This window comes from Pinus tabuliformis, chromosome 9 (assembly GCF_031772625.1).
Source record: "Pinus tabuliformis cultivar Carrire ecotype Pingquan chromosome 9, CPIR1, whole genome shotgun sequence".
NCBI lineage: Eukaryota > Viridiplantae > Streptophyta > Pinopsida > Pinales > Pinaceae > Pinus > Pinus tabuliformis.
This window is the reverse complement of record NC_142307.1, coordinates 1,554,164,318-1,554,180,172: the sequence shown is the minus strand read 5'-3', so window position 1 is coordinate 1,554,180,172 and position 15,855 is coordinate 1,554,164,318. Positions and strand designations below refer to the sequence as shown.

Below are 15,855 nucleotides of genomic sequence, written 5' to 3'. Positions count from 1 at the left end.
CACTTGTTTAATTGCTCTATTATAGTTTTCCCTTCTCTTGCATCCTTATAGCTTTAGCTAATAATCAATCGCTTTGGCAACACCATCAAAGGTTTTGGGCATCTACCATGCCACGCCAACATGCAACATGACATCGTGGGGTCACATATTATGAAGCAAGAGGGGGTTCTCATGCTCTTCATATAGCGAAATCCTTAGCTAGTTTGTATCACTGTCAATTGCCTCTAGATATCCAAGTGGAGCTCATAAACGATGAGAGGGATATCATAGGGGAACACAATTGTCTATCTAATGCAGGCATAGTGGGGGAAGTTGCAACTTGGGTCCTTGACATTGATCATTAGTACAAACACGTGTTGGATTTATATTGGCATATGGAGACATCACTCGACAAAAAAAATGAAATTGAGGAAATTCTCCTAATGTTTGATGACCTACACCTATCTTTGAAATTCATGGACTGGTGCATGAAGTGGATGAAAGACCATCTTGGCCTCCCACCTAACTCAAACAACTCTCTTGGAAGTGGCAAATCCCCAATAGAGGTGTTTCCTTGTGACTCGTCTCTGTAAGCATGATTTGATTCTATCTCTCTAGTTTTTTTCTCTTGGTTTTCTACTTATCAACATATTTTTGTCACTTGGTTAGACAATAAAGGTCCATGGACCAAACACTTAGCTCTTTTTAATCTCTCTTTTGATCACCATGTATAGATGTCGAAGAACTTATGGTGGAAAGTTTCCCCAATGGCCAACAAGGGCAAACCAAGAATATATCATCTATTTTGTTTTGATTAATAAATAGAAATTTTATTTTAACCAAAAAAATAAATAAACTTCCATTTAGCTGATATACTTGATAATAAAATAAGTCAAAATTCTCATCAATCCAAAATTCTAATATGAGTTGATTTAGAATTGGGAAAAAATTGTAAGGGCATTATTCCACCATGTGAAGATCTCAGATTTTTGGTCAAAATTTTCTCATACTCAAAATTTCAACTAGATTCCTATCGAAATTATGGTTAGAAATAAGGTCATTCATTACAAGGTTAGCTCACTCCTAGAAAATCTTTGACAAGCCTTAAGCACCAAACAAACTTGCCATAAAATATGCTTGCCTATAACCTTGATATCAAAATATCAAGGTTCATGTGGCATGTTTGTTAATACTTAACACTTGCCCATAATCTTATACGTAAAAAGATGGAGGGATCATAGGTATGGGAGGGGGGGGATCATTCATTCTACCAAAGGAAACCTACAAACGAACTTTGCATGGGGTCTTAGAGAATCATTGAATAACCAAGTTGAAGCTTACAGTTTTCTTTATGACCTATTCTTTGCATCTAAATTGGGAATAAGGAGTCGAATATTTATGAGAAAATTGAGTTTAGTAATCAATGTAATGGTTTTGAAAGTCCCCCCTTCCAATAACAAGATCGCCTCCATTATAACTTGATCTTATAAGGAAGCTAGTTGTTCCCAAAATCTCCCATTGTTCCATGTTCATGGAGATCAAAATTAACAAGTTGAAAATCAAGTCAATCAAGCCTCACAACTTCAAGAAGGGATGTTATTTTTTATTTTTTTGCTAAGAGGGATGTTATATTATCACTAGGTCCCTTAGCTTATCTCCTTATCAAAACATGACATGTGCCCTCACATTAATTAACACATGGTGTACTATCAAGATAGATTGATTGCATTTTAAGTGAAGGGATTTGACATGACTTATGTATCACCTGTATCACCCTTTTGAGTGCACACTCTTAACTCTAGCTCACGCGTTCAATGTTGCGAATGGATTTGTTTTAAATATGGCAGGACAATGGAATTGATCATTGATGCACACTCTGTAGGCAAGAGTAATGGAAATAATCTCACAATGACCTACCCCCATCCATGATAATTTGTTGGAATTTAAGCTTGAGGGATTATAGCTTAGCTTTCCGTGCTTTGGCTATTGGATATCAACTCTTGTATGTTGAGTTCTCTTGTTGGCTTCTAAGAGTCTGTTGTGTCTATATGATTAAAGGTCCACTTTATTATTATTATTTTGTCAATAATGTGGATGGTTTTCCTATTTCTAAGTGGGATTTCTTTTATGGGGGTTTTAGTAATTTCTAGTTTTTTTTTGGGTCTTTTGATCTAGGTTTCCCACTACTTGAATAAGCAAGCAATAAGGTGTTTCTAGTGCCCAAGTCCAACTTATTTTCTGAGTAAATCCGGAAAGCCCATTTGTTTACCATTTTCATAAATTATAGGGATGCTCGATGTTGGAAATGTAACTAGTTTCGGTCTTCATAATTGTTGTTGTACTCATTTTAATATGTATCTTGTATAACAAAAAAGGAAGAAGAAGGAAAATTTATTATTTTAAAGTGTGGCTTTCATGTTCTTTATTGATGGTCTTCTAGGTAAAAGCATGTTCTTCATGCTTCTAGGGTTTGTTAGGTTAAAAGATTTATTGTCACGAGTCAAGAAAGTCAGCATCATGTTGATAAGACCCTAATGGGAAAAATATATCTTGTAAACTAATTTATTTTGAGTTTATAAAGTCTTGAAAACCTCCAAAGTAAAAGTCAACCTTAGAAGCTTCAAGTCAGGCTAAAGGAGGGACTTCTACCCCTTGGAAAGGCTATAAATACAAGCAATTCGACCTCATTTGACAGTCACTCACTCACAAGTTTGATCTTAAGAGAAGAACCTCGATTTGTAGTTGGGAAGCAAGAAGAAAAGAAGAATGAAGGTATAGGAGGATACAAGAAGGAATAAGACTTGTTTTTGGGCTCTGTCGCTCTCACACGTGTGAAATTTTAGGGTTTTTGCAGCTACAAAGGAGGTTGAAATTGAATGTTTGAGTTGCAGTAGGACGATTTGTAATAACAAGTTGATGGAAGGAGGAATATTTTATATTGACCTCGTTGATTTTGGGAGTAACGATCTTGCTCAAAGATGGATCTCTTAAAGAAGTTGGATTAGGCTTTTGTAGCAACTATAGGGTCGAAGTTGCAGGGTCGAAGTTGTAGCTAGAAATTGATTGATCTAGGATTGAGCAATGGTGATTTGATTCTCTTGAAATGGCTAACTTAGTACTTGGAGGAGGACTTGGTCTAGGGTTTGGGTCTTTGTTTTCTCATTTGATGTGGATTTTATAAGAAGATAAGAGTTTTTCTGGGTTTTGCCCTAGCTGAGAGCTTAATATATGTGTCCATTGTCTTTATGTTTTTACTCTTGATATTCATTTGATGAAAAAGATCTAATAAAGAAACACAAGAATAATAATAAAGTTCACAAGCAAGTATTGAGGTTAAGGAAAATTGGAATTAATAAGCTGCCATATTGCATTTTCCAACACCCAAGACTTGTAATGATCCCTTCATTGGGAGAAAGAATCCATCCAATGCAACAAGACTTACATTTTCTCATTCACCACAAAGTTTCTCAAGAACAAACACCTATTTTTGGCTTAGTATTTCATAATTATGACAACTTTGACATACATAACCTATTCCATGATTTGAGCAAAAGCAATTAGTCAACAACCTCAAATTAAAGGATGTCCACCAATTATATACATCTAAATATTAAGAGGAGGACACTATGCACCAAATTCTTTATGACATGGACACTGGCAACTAAGAATCAAATCTAACCAATCTAGGGCTAGAAGAGGCACGACATTATCATGTCTTTCATTTAATGCTATGCATTGCAAAGTAGTTTGTATCTTCAAAGTTTTTTTAAGAAAATATATTAGTAAAGATCACTTGGGATTCAATTCCTGGAGACTTGAAAACTCTATTTTTGCGACAGATAATGACTTAACACCTTTGTTTAGAAGATAAGGTTAGGAAGTTTTGTAAGTCAGTTATTTTACCTTCACTATAGCCTTTTTTTCTTTTGTAAGCTTGCAAAAGTGCATCGTCATCATGTCTAATATATCACCCCAATCGGGGTGGGGAATTGAACCGGTGACTTCACATCGAGAAGTTCCTTAACAAAGCACCTGATAGGTCAATAAGCCATTTGACGACTCCTCATATGTGGAAGTCTCCTTTGATGCACTCTTCTAGGGTTGTTGACTCTCTCTCTGAATCTACAAAATCCCTCAAGAACTTGACTGCCTCTGAGTCTTTGGAACCTTCTTCTTTCCTTAGCCAATAGGATTGCCCTTTAGCTAGTACATAAAATTCTCCCTGACTCCAAGAACCACCCTTGGGTTAGAGTTAGATCAACTAGGCTTGAGCATCACTTTTCCACTTCGGAAAATAACATCAAACCCCTTCGCCTAAATTGTTGAGACTGAATGCAAACTGCATTTGAGCTTCAATGCCTAAAGTACATCCTAGACTCGTAGCAATCCAACTGACTCCATAATAAATGGTATAGTCCTTGTTCCTTTGACTGCATGTTGACTTTTATGACCAATCTTCACATGTAACTTAGAGTCTCACTTGGTCAAGCTCTTAAACACTTCTCATGATCTTGTCATATGCTTTCACACCCTATTATCGATGAACCAATCACCCTCGTGAATGGGGCTCCTAGAGAAATGAGAGATCAAAGAAAACTCATCAATAAATCTCCTTGTGAAATCATCATCATCGACTGTAGCTAGAGCAACCATCGCTATATTCGGCTCCTCCTTTTTTCCTCCTTTCTTCTTTTTGTGTGAATACTTGCTCGCATAATGACCATACTCTTCACACTCAAATCATTTCACTTTGCTTATGTCCTTCTTATTGATGACGAACTTCTCTTTTCTCTTCTCTAACTTACTAGCAAGGGAAACATTCTTTACATCAATATTATGTTGAAGTTCCTTGTCTCGAAGTTCATCCTAGATGAAATAATGTCTTGACCTGTTCCAATCTAGAATATTCTCATGAGACTACTCCTTTGGTGAACATATTAAACTAATTTGAGAAGCCCTTTATCACAATCCTCACCAACTATGATTCTTCCACATTATCCCCTATAGATATGAAGTCACGTTCTCTAAACTTCCCATCTTGATGTCTTTGAGCTTCTCTCTTTATACCATTTTTCAATTCCATTCTTGTTCTGAAACGGTGCTTTCAAAGCTTCCCACATGTGTCATGCAGTGTCTTTCCTAGCAAGGTGAGGTATCAAGTGATCCTCAACTCCATCAAGAATGATCAACTTGGCCTTCGCATCAACTCTTTTATGCAAGGGCAAATATACTGCATTAGTCAATGCCTTGATCTCATACCTAGAATAATCCCATAGATCATTCACCAACATTGTTAACTTGATTCTTTCCTTCCACAAACTGTAGTTGGAAATCCCTTCCAATCAATCCTCAAACCTCAAGCATTAAACCATCTTGGCCAATTGTCCTTCCTTTAACAACGAGACAACTCAACTTCCTCTTAGAATTGATCCTTTTGTGCACTTCTAACCCAATTGCTCTTCAAAGTAGCTCTAATACCAGGTTAGGAATCCATTCACCATAGGTCTAGTCTATGCCTTAGCTAGGAAACATAAACACACCAGCAGTGCCTAACTTTAAACAAATTTTCATAATGAAAATTAGACCAATAATTAGATCAATGATAGTACACAATATTATATGCCCAAACGTGTTTCTTATCAACCCATTAATAAGAATAAACAAAGGGCTCCCATACTATGGATCATGGTCCTTTACAATCCATGTACAATGCCAATATCAGGTCAAATCCTTTTAACCAAAACTCTTAGGACCAAGGGCAATTCCCTCTAGGTCTCATCTTCCCAACATACAAACCTACAACACTAAAACAATACTACAGTAGCAAACTAGGTTAGCCAAAAAACCAATTTACTCAACTTAGCATGCTCTTTTAACCCATTATCCTTCGTTTTTCTTATTATCTCAGCTCTCTTCAACCTTCTGTTGGCTCTGGCCATTTTCAGAAGCCCCTTGTTTTCGTATTCTTCCCTCTATTGGGCCCTGCCAACACTGTGTGGGCCTCAATCTACCCTCGTTAGCACCTAACATACCTTGGCCCTAACTAAATTTGATGTTTCAGTCATGGTGTAGGCCTCAACTAACTTGTTACACATCTCAGTCCTCCCGTTCCAACCCTAACAAACCTCGACTACATCGATTCTCAGTTCAACAAACCCTTGGCCCTTCTAGTAGCAAGCCCTACAACCTACATGCAACTAGGGTTATTTAACCCAATAAGGATACAACATCTTCATCTTTGATTATGCTACCATAGATCTAGGGATCATCTCTTTGCAACAACACTCAAAAATTCCTTAAACATACCCTCCTTTACCACAAAACTCAACTTCTTTTCTTGCTTTGGCAACACCCTCCTTTTGTTGTCCAGAACACATAAAATATTCCACCTCTCTAATTTTCTTTTGCTCCTGCGAACCTCTTCTTTCCTTAAGTCCGTGGCTAGGTCAATTTTAGCCTCCTCACAAGAGAAATGTCCTTCTTTCTCTTGTCCCAAGGCTCTCTATTGACTAGTATATGTATACTTGTCTCTTAGGTCACTTAGGTAGCCCTCCTTTGCTTCATGATCAGGTGCTCGAAATTAGGTTCGTGTCAGAATCTTGTTAAACATAGCTTCAGATCAAATATCTCGTCATTCTCATTCTAACAGTGCGAATGACACTCAAATCCAAGCTCATATGCAGAAGTTAGAGAAAGTCAAACTTCAGGTTTGACTTGGACACATGGCAGGATTAGATGATGTGGCAAGGCCCTTTAGCAAATGAGGAGGCGCTAAATGGAAAGCCGCCATTGGCCCCGCATTTCGCAAATCGCAATTGCAAGCGGATCGGCCCATAACAGCAAAAGTGTGATGCGATAAGGCAAGCGGGAAGGCATTCAAGTATCGACTGGAGGTGCGATGTGATCGATCGCAATCGCAAGATCGGCAAAGGGTCGGCATTACAGAATCGGCCCCAGTAGGTACTGGGTTGCGATGTGATCATACATCGCATGACACTACACAATTGGCCCCGATAGGTTCAGGTTGCGATGCGATATCGCAAATCGCAACAGGGCAGAGTCCTACAGACCTTAAGACCATCAGAACTCCATCGATTGTGATATCCTGAATGCGATAAGTTATGGGTTTCGGTTTAATGGTCCATCGGGTACGTCGTATCACAATCTCACATTGCCCGCCATGTTCACAGACCATAAGCCCGCAGGACTCCGCCGATTGCGATTTGCGATGGAGCTGCTGGAATCGTAGCCTTAACTGCCAGACCTCACCACCGTGTGACCACTCTGCCTTAACCGAGAGATAGGCGGGGAAGTTGGTGGGACCGCCAATTTCGGCGGAACTGCCAGAATTTGATCTAGATAATGAATTTAACTGCCAGTTAGCGAGATTTGGAGGAGGAAATTGTGGAAAGACTGACAAAAGTCATAACTAAAGCAGTTTTCCACCAAATTGTTTGCGAAAAGAAGCTAGATAGCCATTTTTGGACATTTTGGACTTATTGGAGCAGGTTTCAGAAGCACTTAAGCATTATAAACACATATTTTTACACTTTTGAGCATAATAGAGAGGCCCAAACCATTGGAAGCTGGACCAAGGAGACGTAGCCCAGGAGGGGTGAACTCCTTTATCATGTGCTTGTTGTAATGTGTTTTTGATGATGTTCTATACATGTTTATGTTGTTGTTCAGTTTCTGGTTTATGTTAAATTGCTCATAAAATTAACATAAAAACTCTTCATTTCACTTGAAAAAATTGATGAATCCTTAAGCACAATGAAAGAATTTTGTTTATAATCTGAGGAAGATCTTAGCACTGCAAACTAATATTATAAATCAAATCAATTTGGTATCAGAGCACTAGGTTTTTTTTTGTGAAAGAAGGATTTATTTGTTTGCAAGTTTATGTCATGCTTACAAGTTTAAAACTTAAAAGAGGTGAAGGAAAGCTGGTTGGAAGCCCTGAAGTTGGGTCAAGGGGAAGAAGAGCAAGGTTGCCACAATCTCCAACACCAGTTCAACCTCAAGTTTCAGTTGAGACTCTAGAGATCGTGTCTCATGAAAGAGAACCTACAAACATGAAAAAAAATGATAAGACCTTCAGAAAGGCTTTCTTTGATACGACAGAGATGGTGAAGGTCCTCTATGAAGAGAGGAATAACAGGTTGCAAGGAGAAAGTTCCAAACCTTCCAAAGGAGAAGGCTCTTCAGGAGGAGGTAATGGGAATGGAGACAAACCTCCACCCTGTCCACCATCTTCTTCTTCACAAGCATCTTCACACTCTTCCACTAATACAACCCTTACTCATACTCATCACCATTCTTCAAAGGAACTGGTAAATCACCTTTTTTAAAACTTGACGTTAAATTCGAGTTTCCCATGTATAATGATGAAGTGAATGCAGAGAAGCTTGATAATTGGATTCGTCAGTTGGAGGTCTATTGTAGGATTCAAAACCTTCAAGAGGATGACATAAAGATTCAATTAGCTTCCTTGAGAATGGAGGGTGCAGCACTAGTATGGTGGGAATCAAAGACCCAAGAGGAGATTAGAAAACATGGTAAGATCTTAATTTCTTGGAATGATTTCATTGCTACAATCAAAAGACAATTCTACCCTCTAGCTTATATGCAGAAAGCCATCATGAATTGGCATAACTTTAGACAGCTTAAAGGTCAAAATGTGCAAGATTACACCCAAGAATTCAGAAAAAAGGTCTTTGATGTTAGGTGTAGATTTGCAATCACATGACATATTGTTGAAGTACATAGGGGGTTTACACAGTTACCTTAGGCATATTATCTTGATGTTTAATCCCAATAATCTAGATGATATGTGTGTGAAAGTCACTCATCTTGAGGCAAGAGGGAAAAACACCAAAGAAGAAGGTAGTAAAAATCCATTTAAGGGTAAAGAGAAAGAAAGGGGTTTCAAGGGAAAGAAAATTGCATCCATTAAAAAGGAAGGAAAGAAAACAATCTGTAAACATTGTTCCAGAGAGGGCCATGATGAAGCTCACTATTGGAAGCTTCATCCCGAAATGAAACCAAAGAAATTCAACAAAAAAGGAAAAGAAAAGACAGTTGCAATCACTCAAGAAGAGGATTTGGGATCCGAATCGGGTGATGAAACAAAAATCACAGACATGGGGTTTCAAGGAAAGGAATCCATTATGAGCACTAGTTCTTCAGACTCGCAAAATGAAACTCCAAATGAAAAGAGAAGAATAAAACTATTTCACATAAGGGTGATCTCAAAACATAACAAGATTGATACGTTGTTTGATAGCGCTCTCAAGCCAATCTTATCTCTGAAAACATTGTCAAGAGTTTAAATCTGGAAACTGTTCCACATCATAAAATGTATCCACTTGGATTGGTATGTGACAATGCGCAATTGCATGTTACAAGAAAGTGTAAATTGAAATTTGCTATCACTGCAAAATTCACAGATGAAGTGGAGTTTGATGTTGTACCGTTAGATATCTGTGGCATCGTTTTGGGCAGCTCGTACCTTTATGACATAAAATCTATTTTCCATCGACATGAAAACAAATATCACATATTCAAAGGTGGAGTACAATATATTGTGAGAGCTCACAACAAGAAAACAAATATTTCGCTTGTTAATGCAGGGAAGATGAAAAGACTAATGAATTCGAGCAAGAATTTTATGCTTCTCATGATCAAACCCGAGAATGAGATTGATTATGAAGCGTTTGATGGTTGTAATTCAAATTTGAAAACTAATTTGGTTGATGCTGTTAACCAATTTGATGAAATGTTTTTGGAATCAAAGGGATTACTTCCCAAGGGGGGAATCCAACCTGGGTTTCAGTTGCAGCAAAAGTGTCTTCTTCTTAACATTGGCATGTACACAATGTTAGTGATGGAAAGCGCAGAGATTAAGACACAAATCCAGGGATTGTTGAATAAAAGGATCATTCGGCCTACTCCTTTACCATGTGGTGCACCTCTTGTTTTGGCACCCAAGAAGAATGGTAAGCATTTCCTTGAATGGGATTCAAGAAGTGGTTTTCATCAAAGTAGATTTGTTGAAGGAGATATATGGAAGACAACATTCAAATCCAGGCAAGGTTTATTTGAATGGCCTGTTATGCTTTTCGGTCTTTTCCATGCTCCTACTACTTTTACGCATATGAAGAAAGATGTGCTGAAGTAATTTCTAGACAGGATAGTCTATTTGGATGACATTTTCATTTTCAGAAAATTTCGTTATGAACATGTCATGTATGAGAAAAAAATACTTGATGTCATATGCCAAGAACATTTGTTTCTAAAGATGTCAAAGTATATGTTGGATAAAAATTCTTTGATGTACTTGAGTCATGAAATTAGTTCTTCCAAGCGTGTTCAGGTTCCCAAAGGCTTTTTGGTAGTCTGCGTGGAACAAGGAGAAGGTGTGATGAAGTTATACCTCTCCAAGATTGAAGCCATAACAGTCTATGGTGGTATTGACTCCATTCCAGCAGACACAGGTGAAGGAATCATACATCCTCGTGATGTCGCAGATGCCTTTGCTCTGCTCGTAATTTACGCAGGCAAGCTCAAGATAGTCATTTGGATAAGAGGTTTTTTGGGAGCAACCCAATGTTGGAGGAAAAATTTTGTTGATTTTTATTCTATTGTAGTTCATTTGCATTCGTTTGCAATTGTGTAAAAGGTCTTCTAGTGGGGAGGCAAACAACAAGAGGCCTTTGATACTTTAAAACAAAAGATCATTACAGCTCCAACACTTGCTTTTCTAGACTTGAGAGAGTCGTTTAAGTTTTATGTTGCCGTATGTGACTATGTCATGGGCGCAGTCGTTTTGCAGTGTGGTAAGCCCATTTCTTTTCATTCATAAATTTTCAATGATAAAGTGTTTAAGTTGCAGCGACAAAGGCACTTCCATTGGATGGGTTTTCTTCTACTATTCCACTCGGTCAAAAGGTATAAGAAAGGTATAAGCGACAAGTTTATTAATGTACTTTCTAGACCTATAATTTATATAACTACTTTCCTCAAGCATCATTTTGTTTTACATGAAAGTTATGTTCATAAAAAAAATACATACTTTCAAGATGTATATTCAAGCTTGAGTCAAATGAATCAAGTGGAGGAATTTGTTTACCATTTGCATCATAATGTATTGTATCATCTTGGTAAGAAGGATGTTGCTACTGATAGTAACATGGACAAGGCCAAAGAGTTCATTGAACGACTCCAAATGGTACATCAAATAGTGCAAGAACAACTTGAAAAGGTTAAAGGCAAGTACACAGAAAGGCACGACAAGAATCGTGGAGATCACAAGTTCCAATTCAATGATCAATGGATCGAGATTGGAAAGGTGAGGGAATTGTACCCTCACTTGCTAGTCAATTGAAAGTGATCTTTTGGGGTCCAAAAGACTTCCAGTGGGGAGGAGTGATCAGGTGCTCAAAATTAGGCTCAAAAATCAAAGTGTCAGAATCTTGTTAAACTTAACTTCAGACCGAAGAGCTTGTCATTATGATTCTAACGGTGCAAATGACATTCAAATCTGAGCTCATATGCAGAAGTTAGAGCAAGTCAAAGTTCAGGTTTGACTTTGACACATGGCAGGATTGGATGATGTGGCAAGGCCCTTTAGCGAATGAGGAGGTGCCAAGTGGCAGGTCGTCGTTGGCCCCCACACTTCACAAATCACAATAACAGGTGGATTGGCGTTAAAAATTGGCCCCAGAACAACCAAAGTGCGATGTGATAAGGCAGGTGGTAAGGCATTCAAGTATCGGCCAGAGGTACGATGCGATGGATCACAATCGCAAATCAGCGAGGGGTCAGCGTTACAGAATCGGCCCCAACAGGTACTGGGTTGCGATGCAATCACACATCGCATATCGCACGACACTACAAAATTGGCCCCGGTAGGTTCAGGTTGCGATGCGATGTCGCAATCGCAAATCTCAAAAGAGAAGAGTCTTGTGGACCTTAAGACCACCAGAACTTTGCCAATTGCGATATCCCAGATGCAATAAGTTATGGGTTCTAGTTTAATGGTCTGTCAGGTCCGTCGTATCACAATCGCACATTGCCTGCCGTGTTCATAGACCATAAGCTCGCATGATTCCACTGATTGTGATTTGAGATGGAGCTACCAGAACCGTTGCCTTAACCGCCAAACCTAACCACCGTGTGACCATTCGGCCTTAACCACAAGATAGGCAGGGAAGTTGGTGGGACCGCCGATTTTGGTGGAACTGCTAGAATTAGCTCCACATATTGAATTTAACTGGGAGTTAGCTAGATTTGGAGGAGGAAATTGTGTAAAGACTGACAAAAGTCATAACTAAGGCAATTTTCCACCAAATTGGTTGCAAAAAGAGGCTAGATAGCCTTATTTGGACATTCTGGACTCATTGGAGCAGGTTTTAGAAGCATTGTAAACACAAATTTGTACACTTTTGAGCATAATAGAGAGGCCCAAGCCATTGGAAGTTGGACCAAGGAGACGTAGCCCAAGAGGGGTGAACTCGTTTATCATATGCTTGATGTAATGTGTTTTTGATGATGTTCTGTACATGTTTATGCTATTGTTTAGTTTATGATTTATGTTAAAGTTCTCATAAAATTAACATAAAACTCTTCATTTCACTTGCAAAAAGTTGATGAATCCTTAAGCACAATGAAAGAATTTTATTTATAATCTAAGGAAGATCTTAGAACTGCAAAATAATATTCTAAATCAGATCACTTCAAGAGCCCTCCAACTCAACCTTATCAATAAATTAAAATATTAAATTCTCTTTCTTATTTTCCAAGACCACTCCTTTCAGTCCAAACCCCCCCAGCTTGAGTGCAAATTCCCCACATCATCTTTGTGGGTGTTTCTCTTTCACAAGCCTGGCATAAAGGGCATGTGAGAGTAACTCTCGATGCAAGCTAATTTCAATAGATCGACTTGGATTGTTGAATAACAACACCAATATCCTCGTAAGTTTAAAAATGACCTAATCCACCTCCAGGTACAAACACAAATATTCTTAGTGTGATAGAGGGATTGAGATGCCTAGTACACAAATTTAAGCATCAATGTTTTATACCATGGAGGTTGTCATTGGATGAAATAGCTATACATAATATCAACGTATGATTTGGCTACACAGAGAGAGGATAATCACATGTAATAAGCCCAAGGTACTGTTACACCGGACAATCCCTCTTGCAGACAAGAGCGATCTCCCTAGATCCTAAATGGAAACTAGAAACAATCATGACAATTGAACTGACTCTTTCCCTAAGTTGAACTTGTTTGAATTATAAGCAATATAGCTAATGGATGAGCCTCTTACCTATTTCATGAAATGCTTGATGAAGATCCCTTGTTGTGACTTGATGCAGTTCTTCAATGCTTGATAAGACCTGCAAACATAGACCATAAAAGGATCAAAAGCACATGTGATATAATAATCCAAACAACTTAGCCTAATGATCAAGGAAATTAGGGATTGAATTTTCCTTAATAAACATTATAAACAATTGTAAACCATTCATCATTCACATAAGACAAAATCAATGGGAGAAAGTGTTCATTTGTATTAATCAGAAAATAAGAGGAGCCTTACAACCTTCGCCTTGATTCCATGAGGTCCCTCCCAAATGCCTTCAATCTCCTCCTTAGATGACAAGCTTTCCAATCTCAAACCAACAACATAAGTTTGTTTTCTCTCAATTCTGACCTCCTCAATCCCTCTACCCTCTAGTCATTTTATAGGCCAAGAGGAGGAAGTTTCAGATCCATAAGAGGAGGATGAGACTCCTTCATTGAGGGATTAGGTTACCATGAGAAAAGGGATGGAGATGCACCTTTTAAGGGTTATAGTTTGAATAGTCATCACCTGGAAGCTTTCAGTTGGGAAATATTCGACCAACTATGTTTCTAGAATGTAATTTTTATATTTACTTTCTAGAATTCATCTGCGCGGGTTTAAAGTGGCAGACAGAGCATAGCTTTGCACTGTTCTCAAAATCAATTTCAGCACATGCGCGAGAAACTCTAGAGAAAATGGCACAAGTGCAACTTAACAAGGTGTGACAACTATTTTACTCAAATTTCTCATGTACTTCAACATATTTTGAGTTGTTGGACTTCTGAGGGAGCTGGTTCAAACATGTTCACGAATGGTAAAAATATCCATAAATTGATCCAGTGTTATGGAAGTAAAATGACATGTGACAAATTGCCCCCTAAAGTGCAAAGCCTGTAAAAACAAGTTTAAAAGATTGAAGCACTTTATCATTCCAAGGATCGAATCAGAGGAAATGGTCGGAAACCTGCAAGGAACATTTAAGGGAACACAGTGCAAATATATATCAAAAGTAATCTTTGAGGTAGGTATTCCCATACTTAGAGTGAATCGAAGTGAATGAACAAGCATGGAAAAACTAAGATCATATAGATGGTAGACACAACATGGACACAACCATCTATCTACATAATAATGAATATACAATTTTCTCGCAACCTGGATTGATGAAACTAGATCCAAGGTCTTGATCTCCATCTCTCGATCCATAGTATGATTCTAACCATGTGAGTGAATGTCTCGAAGTCGAACATGGCAGAAACCACTTGATTACCGGAAATAATGTGAATCGTTAACAAGCACGAGAGAAACCACCAATAATGACAATGGTTCTCAAGGTACTTCCAAGTACAATCTATGAAGTGCGAATATGTAATCTGAAGTCGAACACTTCCTAGAACCATTTGATCGAAGGCCAATGATGAGAACATGTCGTTGAAAGCAAGAAACCTTCCATTAAGGCATGCAGGCTTCAAGGCACTAAAGGTTTCTAAATCAACTTCCTAGATGATGAGCTGAAGTCGATAGGAAGCGATTCCTCGTAGGAAAGCCTACGACACGAAACATGATATCAAGTTTTGAAAATAGTTTGTAAGGACTGACTCAAGGATGGCCGACGTGAATGAAGGCAAAGAATTTGCAAAGGGATTTGAACTGAGGTTGAACTTCTATTGAACACATAACAATATGACAATGACTTGGAAACATTTGAATTAACGATAATACCTAAAACCATGAAGACTTTCATTGAGGTTCGATTAACTGTAAGGCAAACAGATTTCCCAACCCAGACATGAATGTGACAGAGTGTCGTGTTCAAGAGTGACATGCTACCTTTTAAAACTGATAATGTAAAATGGACACCTTCCCAATTTCCTCCCACCATTACTAGCAAGTACCTCTTTATTTTTTACAATATGAGGAGGATAACATATGCTTGGACTGTAAGCTCATCCTTCGGGTGAGTCCATCGAAGTATTTTTAACGGACCCTAAGAAGGAACGGTTCAGTCTCGTTATGCTTAACGAGTCCTATACTGTTTAATTTTTATGAGTCCAGTAAAGGGGTAACTCGATGTCATTTTCTTTTAAGAGTTTGAAAAAGACACAAAAAGGAACTCATTCAACTCTTTTACCATAAACTTTTAACGAGCTCGGAAAAAGTAAAGCTCATTGTTTTTCATTTTTAGAGAGTCGAAAGAAAAACATAAGTAGACTCCATTAGGTTCTTTTTTGTCAGTTTAGTCTCTCAGGCCCGAAAAAGGATAAAATAATACAAGAGAGAACTCTATTGACCATGTCTGGTCAACGTATACTTTTTTTGTAAACAGTCTTGGCTCAGTCCGTAAAAGGGGTAAACTTATACTGAGTGGACGGTTGTTCATTTACTTTTACAAGTTTGAACAAGCAAGTACTCGACAATCTTTTCGTTTTGAAAGAGTCTGAAAAGGGCTTAAAAGAAGACACCATGATTTTCACTTTTTGTAATTTTTTAAGAGCATGAAAAGTGATAAAAGTCTGCTAAAATG

The 15,855-nt window shown here is 38.1% G+C and overlaps 1 pseudogene; it reads left to right on the top strand.

Annotated features, from left to right (window-relative positions):
* Positions 1-15,855, top strand: part of LOC149154539 (acetolactate synthase 3, chloroplastic-like) — a 63,092-nt pseudogene that overhangs the window by 3,791 nt on the left and 43,446 nt on the right.